The sequence below is a fragment of the Prinia subflava genome, chromosome 1, assembly GCF_021018805.1.
Source record: "Prinia subflava isolate CZ2003 ecotype Zambia chromosome 1, Cam_Psub_1.2, whole genome shotgun sequence".
In the NCBI taxonomy this organism is placed as follows: domain Eukaryota; kingdom Metazoa; phylum Chordata; class Aves; order Passeriformes; family Cisticolidae; genus Prinia; species Prinia subflava.
In genome coordinates, this window is record NC_086247.1 from 101,675,007 (window position 1) to 101,687,137 (window position 12,131).

General features: G+C 43.9%; 1 protein-coding gene across 4 annotated transcripts in view; it reads right to left on the bottom strand.

Moving 5' to 3' along the window:
• LOC134554695 (cytochrome c oxidase assembly factor 1 homolog) overlaps positions 1–12,131 on the bottom strand; it is a 55,816-nt gene that overhangs the window by 24,257 nt on the left and 19,428 nt on the right. Inside the window, exon 3 of one of the 4 annotated variants that reach the window (XM_063405520.1) lies at positions 3,375–3,575. The exons of the other annotated variants lie outside the window; for them this stretch is intronic. The gene's annotated coding sequence lies outside the window, so the exon portion shown is untranslated. The remainder of the gene's footprint in view (positions 1–3,374; positions 3,576–12,131) is intronic. 4 annotated transcript variants of the gene reach the window in all.

Genomic DNA, 12,131 nt, shown 5'->3' on the forward strand with positions numbered 1-12,131 from the left:
CGAGCGGCAGGGAGGGGACGCGCGGCGGTGCCGCGCGGCGGCGCGGGGGGGTCGCACGGCACGAGGGGCCCCGCAGCGGCGGGCAGCGTTGCGCCCAGCCCTCCCCCCGCGGCGCCGGACCGGCACCGAACGCGTGGGGCGGGGCGCGGCGCGGTGGGCGGCGGCGGCGGCTCCGCTGCGGGCACCGCACGGACCGCCGGCGGCGGCGACCCCGCGCACAGCATTTGGCGCGGCGGGGGGACGGGGCAAGGAGGGGCCGTCCCCGCCGGGCTCGCCTGCCGAATCCTGCGCGGAGCAGGTCGCGGCGGGGCGGGGCGGGCCGGGGAGGCGGCGGCAGGGGGCGGCGCCGGCAGCGCCGGGGGCGGCGTGCACGGCGGCCCCCCCGGCTCCCCGCAGGGGGCCCGAGGCCAGGCGGCTCCGCGCGGCAGCTGCAGGGCGGACCCCGCAGCGGTGGCGGGCAGCGGGGGGGTCGCCGCGGCACGGCGGCCTGGGGCGGCGCGGGCGATCCCCCGCGCTCGGCGTGGGACCCGATGCCGAGCGCTCCGCCCCCTCGGCACCCCAGCTCCCCGCCCGGCAAACCGCGCGGGGAGCGGACCGAAAAAAGCTTCCCCGCCCTTCCAAAAACCCCGCTGGGCGCGCCCAACCCCCGACATGGGGGTGGGGGTCTTCTGCATCGGCTCTAACCCTGCATCAGAGCAATCCTCGTCAGAAGCGACGGAGCTCGCAGGGGAGCTTCTGCTCTGTGTCGAAAACCCAGAATCAACTTCAAAGTCCTCCCCAGCCTCTTTTAGAAGTGGGAAGACTGTTCCCCAAGTCCCTAGGAGAGCGCTAGCTCTCATATTTCCGTTCAGAACGGATAAAAAAAGTTTTTCCCCCAAGGTTTTCCATGGGTCGATTGAGAGTGCTTTTTCAGCACTATAAAAAATTCCAAGTTTCTTTCCCCAGCTAAATAGTTCTCTCACGTGTTTCCTGGTTAAGTCAGCGTCACAGGACAACAAAAAGGAGTGGAGCAGTTCCATCATCAATCGTTCTTCTGAGAACATCGTGGGTTTCTTCTTTTTGCAGCTGTAGAAGGCAGATTTTTTTTTTTTTTTTTTTTCTTCTTTTTTCTTTCCTCACTAGCTTGCAACTTGACCACGTATAGGCGCCAGTTATCACCGTGGAGGCCCAACCAGGAACACAGACTGGGGACGCAGATCTGGGTGCAACAACAGCAGCAGGGCAGAACACCCTGCCCTTAGTTTATTTTTCCATTATATATCTGTCTCAAGGTGACCATGGATTGGAGAAGGGTATCGCCACCTCTCCTGTCACATTGGTCCAGGAGGCTGTCATTCAACCTCCCCTTGTCTTGGAGAAAGTATTCATAACATTGCCAATATTTACAAAACATGGTCCTGTGTTTACAATTCACCAGCGTGAGAAACTGCACGTTTCTCCTTTAATATGAACGCTTAGCAAACCAGGAAAATTCATGGCAACATACTTCCTTTGCTGTCCTGGATATTTCGATCCATTAGACACACCCTCAAGTGTCTTATTTGTTCTTTTCCATTTATGATGGCCATTCCTTACAAACAGGCCATTCTCCTCCACCCAAGACAAGCAGCTAGGGGAGCAAAACCGTTGTAAAAGGCTTGGAAGCTCCTATAAACATGGGATTTTCCCCTGGGCATGTTTTGTCTGGGCTGCTTTATGATGCAGAGGTCTTACTGGAAGAAAGAACTGGCCCTACAAGGTCTGGATATTTTGCTGAAAGATGAATACCAGTTACCATACATAATATCTAGTACTGGTGGGGGAAGTAAGAAATCAGCCCGTCATTTTGAGCTTATGCAACAAGCAGCACTCCTCTGACTGTTTTTTCAAAATTTGCTTGTTAACTATGATGCAGTATGTGCCATTTGTATTTTAGGGGACTAAGAATTGAAGCCAGTTTATTGGTGAAAACAATAACCTTCTCATTAAATGTTAATGGCAATGTTTTGATTAGTCCCAGGGTTCTGGGACGGAGTTAAGTCCTTCCTTCAATAATGACTAGTTACAGATGCAGCAAGTGTTAATAATCTCATAGGAAGCAAATTGGGCAGGCATACATTCAATCACCCAGAAAATGTATCTCATGTAGCTTTTTGAGGGACTGTTCACACTGTAAACCAAAAAAGTGTTTGATTTTTAATATGGAGATTTGGCTGTTTGCAGCATCCAAAGCTGCAGTCCCATCATGTTGTTTCGCATTTCTCTCAGACCTGATGCCTAATGTGCTCCCTGCCATACTGTTTAAAAAAGCTTTAAATGTCATCTGGTTGAGAAGTGGAGGTGAAGAAATTCAAACAGGAGCAGCAACTGTTCTCACACTTTTAGTAACTGAGCTCAAATGTCAAAAGAAGAAACATAAGTAATCATAAGATTTAAATAGCTTCATTTCTTACATGAGTTTTTAAAGCCACAAATGGACATTTATAGGGAAACAAGAGTATGCATGTGGGTTATGTGGGAATGGAAAAGGGCTTCATATGCAAGTGTGGCATGAGAGTTTTATCAAATGTTGGCCTGAAGGCTAACTAGAGCCTGGATTTCATCTCCATGCAAGTGAAAGCAGCTAGCTGCTCTGCTCCTCCTACCCCATTACTGTTGCCATCAAGTCTTAGCTGGGGGAAACTTTTGTTAAATTGAGGCCAGCAAATGACAAGGAAAACCCAAATTGAGGCTTTTGTGCCGTTTACTTTAGGGATACAGTAACTTTAAGAGAAACTTTAGGAATACTGTATCCCAGAAAAAAGGATTGGTAGGGGTTCGGTTTCTCTAAAGGCTACTTTTGAAAGTTCTCTTTAGGTATACAGTAACCTTTGTGGAGACTGTGTCTTTAGGAAAAGCGAGCTGTTACTTTGATCGCTAACAAGCTTGATCCTTGGGGTTTTTTACCTCAGTAAAAAAAAAAAGTTAGACTGAGTAAAACCACTTAATCTCTTCAGTAACCAGTCTGCTTAGATGTCTGCTGCACTTTGCATTTTAGGAAATAAATTGAAGCTGCACAAAGAAATCTGGAACCTTTGCCATGGCCAAGAAGCATGTCTGGTTTTTGCAGTGGGCAGGGCTTTTCCAGTGGATCTACTGCAGTTTTCCAGCTTCAGCACTGCTGTAACTCAGGAAGCTCTTGAAATGCAACCCAACTTCAGCACAGCACTAGGGTGTACTAACCAGATATCATTTACTGTAGTTTTAGCACAACAGGGAGAGATCTGGCAATATTAGTGACCTCTGCACATCATTGCGCTCCAGGGGATTTTTCTCTGGTTTCATTTCAACCAGTTGTATGATAGGCTGATAACCATATTTTAAACTCAGTCATGCTTGATGCAGGCTTGACTTACGTTATTTGGATTGAAGGTCCGTATCTACGGCTTGATTTTCAAGCAGCTGAGGAAGCAGGGAGTGCTACTTGTCCTGTAAAGCACTCAGCATTAACAACAGGCCTTTTGGTGCCACTCCTCTAAAATTCTGGTTCAAGATTGCTATCACCCAGCCTCAAATTGGCTAAAAAGTCCTTCTGACAGCTCTTATCCAGACTCCACCTAAAACAAAAGAGAAAATGCAGGAGTGGGTATGTATCAGAGACAGGGGAAGAATATTCAGACATTCCTAAGGATTCGATGTGGTCACTCAAGCTCTCATTCCAAGACATCCAGCACTGTCAGCCCTACTGCCTTAGTTTTCCTTATAACTGATTTACAGTAAAGAGAGAATTGGTACATGATATTTTGATGTGTGCCATCAAAAACATTACGGATCTCCTGCAGCCTTCTCAAGCCTTATTCATAAAAACCTTATAAAAATAACCACACTCTTTTGCATGAAACCATGCCTGCTGGCTGCACGAATGGTGCTAACAGTAATTGTAAAAAGCAGGTAACACACCACCTATGTTAGCCCTATAACTAAATACAATTTTCATAATAGACATTTGTCCTATACAGTTTTTCCTCTATTTGTAATGATGAATAAATCTACAATTGCCCATGAGCTGGGACTTCTTGTTTGGCAGTTTATCCAACTTCTATGAACTAACCTACCTGAAAATGGCACTGCTAACGACACTTTGTGTGTATCGGTCTCTGCACATGCAGTATTTTGCTTTCTAATTACCAGGAGGAACAAAGTAGAGGAACCAGTGACTTTCAAGGTTTCAGTCTGCAACCAAGACCTTAAAATTTGTAAGCTGTTTGAGAAGTGGAATAAGAACATCTGATATACTCCAGATCTGTGACTTTTGGAGTCTCCAAGACTGACACAGCGCATAGTTCCCTGCAGCCTTTCCCCTGGAGAAGATCTAGATGTTCTCCAATATCCAGCCACATGCTGCCACAAAATTCTAATAGTTTCACTATCTCAAAGACCCTGTTTGTCTCTGTCAGGTCTGTTACAACAGAAAGGGAGGTTCCCAAATTTTCTGTATACAGATGTGGATACATGCAGAACACGTGTTGAGAATAGTCATTTATGTAGGAAACCAGGCTGAAATATGAGCAAGTCAGTCAATAAAAAGTTGGGCAATTCTCAAGACATCTGTTAAAAAGCTTGATAAACATTGGCAAAAGTCTATGAATGGGACTGAGCACTTGCTACATAACTGTGTACCACGGCATCCCAACAGCAGCCTCTTGAGTACTCCCAGCCTGCATGGGTTAATCTTAGAGTATCACCAAGAATAGCCTCAACAGAAACGAGACTTTCATTCAGTGATCACTCAGCCTTAATTAAAAGGACACTTTTCAATTAAACTTCAATGACATCTTCTGAAAAGAAGTTTTACACCTACTATATTTCTTTTGGACAAAACAGTCTGCTCAGCTGCATTCCCAGCTATACACTCTGTTTCTCCCAGTTTGCTGGCATCCATGGCTATTTAGAAAGAAACTTTGTTATGTCAACTGCTAGGATTTTCTATAGTACATATTACATCACCTTTCCTGAGAAACTTGTCTGAGCAGATCCCTTTTCTTACTTTCTTGTTTCATAATGTCCTTCATATTCCTCTTTCAATATTTGTTGTTCTCTCTGTGGAAGCTCAGTTGCCGGCATTTTAAGGAAAAGTTACATAGCAAAAGCGTCACCAATTGAGTTTTTTTTCTCCCTGTGCCATACTCCTGGAGAGAAGCTCTCTGTGTGTGGAAATGTTACAGAAAGATTTAGAGAAAGTTTTGTTTAAGAAAAACCTAGAGCATTCACTGCCAGTTTCAGAACAAGAAAATAAATCTGGAGCATAAATTATTACCTTGGCCATTTTAATTCTAAAGGTGAAGAAGTAAGGAGAAGAAAGAGCAAGAGACAAAACCAAACAAGGACCAGATTATGCTGTGGTACAAGTAAAAAGCCATATCCCTAAATTTCATCCTCATCCCTGATACTTGGGTGACTGTGCCTCTGACCAATATACTCTTGTGCCTCTGCTTACTTCTTGTTGAGTCTTGGTTCTTAAGAAACAGACTTGGAAATCAACAGTCATATATCTTTCAAAAGGCCTTCTGCATAAAGATGTACCAATTGAAGTGTGGTATGGAGACAGCTAAAGGTGTTGGGAGCCTGCTCAATTTAGGTCCAAAGCCTTCAAAGTAGGCAAGGTAAAAACAAAGTGTGTTAAGTCTGGGGACAGGATTTGGAATAAGCTGGGAATGAAGCATAGGAAAAAAGAGAGACACTTCTAACCTTAGGTGTATAAATTTGGGGGGCTTAATGCACATGCTCACTAATGGGAATACATGCACATACACGTGTGAGCTGGCAGAGGAGCTGGCTGCTTGCTGTTTGTTGATGCAGGCTCTTGTACAGTCCCTCCTTGCAGCATGGGGTGTGTGCAGGGGACACGTACAGCCTGTTGTAGGGCTTCAGCTCAAATACATGCTAAGGATGCTTATTTTGACTACTGCTAAGGGCCTAAACATGAAGTTGGGAGGTATCTTTTATTCAAATGCAGCTCTTTCTTCTCAAAACAGTTGCTCCCACATAATCCTCTTGAATAGTTTGAGTTTTTCTATATAAACAATGGAGAACAAAATCTAATTTCCAACCTAGGAAAGGAAACACAGCTAAGTAACACTTTTAGCAAGGGCAAGCATATTACCTCTGCCTGTTTGAGAACCCACTGAGTTGAACAAAATCGTTTCATTAGTTGCAGTGGTCTTTATTGCTCTCCATTTGGATGATCTGTTTAGGATTAAACATTGCTTGAAAGACACACTGCTTTTAATATCAAAGCATTTTCCACTCCATTTGCTTTATTTTAGCAAAATGCTGAATGATCTGAATGATCTGTGTCATGTCTAATATGAAGTGTAAATGAAGCACCCTGCATCCTGCAGAAGTGCTTTCTGGACTTCTGCTTTTTAAGAGATCTGTGAAAAATCGACATTAAAAAATACAAGTAAGCTATTTTGAACAAGCAGGCAAAAATTTAGTACACATAAGCCCTCATCTTTACTGGAAAACTCTTAAAGAGGCCATAAAAACAAACAAACAAAACAATTCAAAATCTCTGTGCTTCAACAGCAAAATCATCTAAAATTTAGCTTCATCCTTTTAGGATCAGGAGTCGGGACAGATAAATAAAGCAATGGATAATAAAATAGCCAAGCACTGGTATCCAATTAATGTATCAGCATACTGATGATGGTATATAAACAATGCTAAAAGAACAGAAAACTTATTAAAGCTATAATTTACAATACTTCATTTACTGTTCTGCTGGAATTACTGCTTAGGAAGTCACTAATACACATTCATTATGAATACTAGAAGTAAGCACAGGCAGAAACTTGCCTGTTACCCAAATGAGTATGACTAGTGCTTAACAAAGTCTTTTACTAATCTTTCTTAGAGCCTGAACTTCACTTCCAGAAAGGCAAGATTATTTGGGAGGTTCCATTTTTCCACTTAAATGCAGAATCAGACACATGGAGTTCTTCCAAGAGGTCTTTGGGTTTTAGTTTCTTCTGAACAAAAAGAATATCAGAGTAACAAAGCCCAAAGAACCTGCTTCAAACTTGGTTAGCCAACATCCCAGTTGTATCTTGGTTTGGGAATTTTATTCTCTTCTCTGGAAGGAAGAAAAGAAGAGGGGAAAATAAAAACAAAACAAGGAAAGCTAGTCCAAAGCAGTATTCTATTCCTGTTCCAGTTGATCTGTTTAGGATTTTGTCACTGGCCTTTGCTAGACCAGGAAAGACTTCTGTGTATTAAAAACAGCACCCCTTCCATGGTAGAGTGCCCCTCCATGCCTCTTTTTACAGAAATCATTCATAAGACTACAAGTGCTTTCCCTCTTTTTCCATCTTAGGAATCTCAGGTGAAGAGATAGCTGCATCATGCCAACCTATTGTGAAACATCAGACATAGGTGTGTCTTCCAAAAGTCTGAATCAGGATGCCTAAAGTAGGGAGGCAGTCTCAATCCAGACTACCCTTTCCCCTTCCTGAAATGCTGAAGTTGCTGATTTTCCCAACTTGCCTTTTCAGTTGCTAAGGATTTCTATTAGAAAGAGGTGACACAGCAACTTAGTTTTTACAGCACCAAAAATACTGCAATGAGAGATTCAGCTAATGGTACTGAGGAGCACTTCTGTCACATACAGAAGCCCTGTGTAGGATGGGCTGCTGTCACAGGTAAATCCAGCTGGATTAGTAACACACTGGAAACTGTGGCTTCTACAGAGAAAAGGCAGACTCATAACAAATCAAGGGATGTAACATAGGAAGGGAACCTCCCCTTCCATTTTTACCCCTTCCTCCCTTCATATTTTATTCCTTGTCCTCCCACTCTTTTTCAAAAATCCAAAATGGTCATGTTACAGCTACAGACCATGCCAAAGATTTGTTTCCCCTCTCTCTCTCTGTATAAGTTAATCATTTCCAGCAAGCTTTCTGGGGTGATGAGTCAGTAACACAAAGAAATGACAGATTAGACGTGATATTTATTTTCCTCTGTTTTTTAAGCATGGCTGCCCCCTCCACCTGAAAGAATGGAGGAAGGGGTAATCAAATGCACTGTAGCTGGGAGCTCTAAGGTTAACACCTCCAAATTCTGCAGCTTTCTGTAAGAGGCTTGTAGCTTTTGTATTGTTTTTGCTGTATGTTTACTCAGCAACACTGTTTTAGAAGTTGCAACATTCATCTTTAAACATTAATTACCAAGGCACGATTGCTTCAAAAATCCGCTGCCTGAGGCCAGGGCCTAGGAAGTGGAAAATGTAATTTCAGAAAGCAGTGAGAACAAATGCTGAACCTTTTAATTGCAGGTTGGTATAAATGACTAACAGTAAAGCAAAGCTCATTTTGCACAAATTTGTTGTTCTGTATGTCAAATTCAAAACTTAGCAGTGAGTTGCCTGGAGTTTGTTCTTTGCCCCTACTCTCTTTGCAAAAGTCAGAGAAACAGGTGAATTTTGAAGAGATATAGGAAGTACTTTTCTAAAAACTTGGTTAAAATTATTTACAAGAGAGAAATAGAGAAAGAAAGCAAGGAAGAAAGAAAAGAAGGAAGAAAAGAAATACTAAATGATGCATGCAAAGTCAGGCAATAGTTGCAACAGTCGTTGGACAATTGCAGTGCTTTTATTGGAGCTTCATTTCAGGGTGAAGGCTGCAGTGATTCTCAGCATCTATCTCCATCTCCCTCAGTTCTGCTGAAATTTACCTGGAATCACCAACAGTATAACAATGGATCATGTGTGGCAACACAAGATTAAATGCTGCTGTGACTCAGCATTGCCACATCAGATGTCCCAGCCTGATGCCAACAGAGCCACTGCAATAGCAATGGCATCTTCATCTCCACCCTTCTGGCCTTGCTGCTGGCAGAACAGGGACAGCCCTGTATGAGTACCTTTGCAGGGCATCAGAGGCACTTCTTTACACACAAAGGCAGAGAACTTGTTCATTCTAGCCCTACACTGCCACACCTGGGAAAACACATCTGATGGGAGATGTGACTCATGGCCTGATGGGTCTGGTTTCCTGAGGCTGGTTTCCTGCATGACATAGGACAGAACATAGAAGCAGACTCTCTGATGGTCCTAAAATTGCATTTATGCACCTAAGTCTGGAGAACAAAGAGACTACAGATTGTGAAAATCATCTTTTCTAATGCTGATATTCACTGGAAAACCCCACTTCTGCTTCTGGTTGTTCTCAGAAGCACTTCTGACCTCATAGCACTGCACAGCTTCTGCCTGCCTCCCTGGGATTGAGAGAGGTCATGCCACTTCACTACCACAAGGGCCTGAATGACTAGGTACACCAAAAATCTCCTCCTGTTTCATCCAAAGTGGAGAGAAGGTGTTCCTGATGATGGTCAGTGCAGCCCACCTCCTCTCCCAGTTAGTTGCTCTTAACACTTCTGTAGCTGAAGATTTTCCCCTGTGACCTGGGCGATCTGCATTCAACATGCTCTGAGTACATTCGCTGATTCAGTATGCACTCTTCTGTCAGACAGGGAATTAAATACCTCCTTTACCTCATGGCTGTTCTCACCAGGCCTGTACTGCAGACCCTTATTCACAGGCCAGTTGTTGCAGGATGGCTCATGACCATACTGTTAAGAGTTTGGTCCCTACTGAGTGGACTGGCTGCAGCCACACTGCACAGTGCTCAGCTCACATCTCTTCTCATGACCCTGTAGTTAACAGTCAGTATTTTCTGTGCACGGGCTTGGTGGGTTTTCTCAGTTCAAAGTATGAAGAGTACCAACAGGTGTATGCTGCAGGCAGTCAGAGCAGTGCTATGTCAAAAAACTATAATGCCAGACTTGAAGTAAACTTTGGAGTGTTCTACACAGCTGACAACACTCACATTTCCCATTGTGGATCCCAATGGATTTGTTCCAGAAGAGTGCTCTGACACTGACAGGTGTCAGACATACTGACCTTGGGTAGTATGAATGACCGGGAAACCCATTGCTGGAGAAGAACAGCAGTGCACCAAGTTCAGTCACAGCATTTTTAAGCAATAGCTGTTCCACTTTGACAGGGTCCATGAAGTTCAGGAGCTGTCTCTCACTCTCCCAGACAGAGCACCAAGAAGAACATCAAACCCAAGTGAAACACTGTGATGTACAGCAGCCCTCAGTTGGTGTGTAAATTCGTGAGTAAGTAAAGATGACACACATTTTCCAGTGCACTCTCACACTTTCAGACAATCAAGATGAGGTCTGCATTGGTAGAGTGATGTCTGTAAGTATGCAGCAGAACATCAGGGCTTGCACTGTCTCCCAGTCTCCCCTCCTTTCTCAGAAATCCGGTAGCCAGTTTCAGCTCTGTTTTATCACAAGTATGACCGGGAGACTGAGATAAGTCTCCTGTGGCTCTGCCCTTTTGAATGTCACTGCTGCTCTACAGAAACCCAGCTGCCACTATGTTTTCCTGACCGACTCTAAAATGATTGTCAAGGACAGAAAATATTAATTAAAATTTAATTAATAAATTGAATACTGTGGGGTTAATTATAGCTATTTAAAGGGAGTGTATGGGATTTGGAGGGCCTACCTTCTGGTGTTTTTGCACAAAGTGTTGCCTCTTCCTTTTAAGCTCTAATTAGCTAGATTTTTTCTTTTTAATAGCCAGCCTTCAAATGACTGCTCAGTAGCTCCCATTTTGCTCCTCATCAGCAGTCCTCCAGCACAGCTGCTACAGAAGGGAAGCAGCCCTGCAGTTTGCCTTGAAGGGAGCAGGTGACAAAGAATCTATCAGAAGTGCTATAAACCAACAAAATGATTTTTTAAGAAAGAGAAAAGAAATAAAAAAAAAAAAAACCAAGAGTCCCAACCCCTAAACTATGTTAAGCAAGGAAACTATGTAAGAAACTAAGAACATAGGAAGAAATAAGAAGGAACTACAATATCTGAAGCAAGGTCAAAAATGTTCTCTCTGTATGCAGTCCTCCTGTCTAGCTGCATATTCTGCCTTCCTGCATATGCACAAATGCCAAAAGCCATCAACAGCAGATAAGCACCTGGGAAAAAGCAAGCTGTTCCAGCACAAAGTCAACTGTGAAACTTGAAATCATTTCTCCTCTGCTCCTTATTTTCAACCTACACATTTTCTCCCTACTGGTAAAACCTTTTTAAAATTTAAATGGACCAAATTACCTGTACTTCTAGCTACTCAGTTAACACCTCTGAAGAAAAAGGGTCCTTTGGGGACACTGTTAAAGTGAAGGCACACAGTAACACACTGTGCCCAGATATGGAGGAGTTTATTCCAGACAGCTTTTCAATCTCATGCCACTAGATGAAAACTAACAGTGCCTAAGAACCAGCACAGAAGAGAGCTTTGGAAGTTTGGGGTTATTTTGGGCATTGTTTTGTTGGGATTTTTTGCAAGAGTGACCAACATGTTCAGTAGGCAGACCACTGCTTTCCCTCAAGTATCTGCTCCTGCCTGCTAGGTGTTCACAACTGAACAGCTGCCATGGAGGGAGCAGAGGGCAGTGGCTGGATGATGAGGGCTGGCACAGGCACCACAACCAATAGCTGGCCTGGTGCCTGTCTTCTCCTTCCTACCACAGCAGCTGGCTCCAAGTGGTAGGCACAGGAGACTGGTTTGGGCTCCTGCTGAGGTGAGACAGGGTGAAGAAAACAGGGAAGAAAATATGTTGTGTTTTTTATCTTTTATAACCAAGAGTAATAATGCTAGTAAGGGAAAGTGGGAATAGACTGGCCAACATAGAGAACAGGAAATCTCCAAAATTTCGTATGGAATCCTGTGGTTTCTGAGGTTGGAAAACCATTGCCTAAATTAAGAAAGCTATCTTCCATCTCAAGAAAGGAAACATAATAGCCAGAATCACTCTTGCAGAAAAGCCTAAGTCATCTGACTCCTAGAGCATGCTCAAAAATTTTATCTACTCTCCTTTGCACCACAGCAGTTTCACTTCCCAGAGAAGCTGAGCTGACAGCCCTCCAGCACCAAGGTGTCTCCCCACCTCATGCTTCGGCTGAAAGTGTCAGATCACAGTGCAAAACCCCTGCTCCAGGTCTGCCTTTGACATTCACAGAGATTTCCTCAACACAGAGAAAATAAAGTACTGTCTCCTCTTCTAGTATTTGGAGTTGTGACACCTGAGAAATGCTTGCCAGCATGT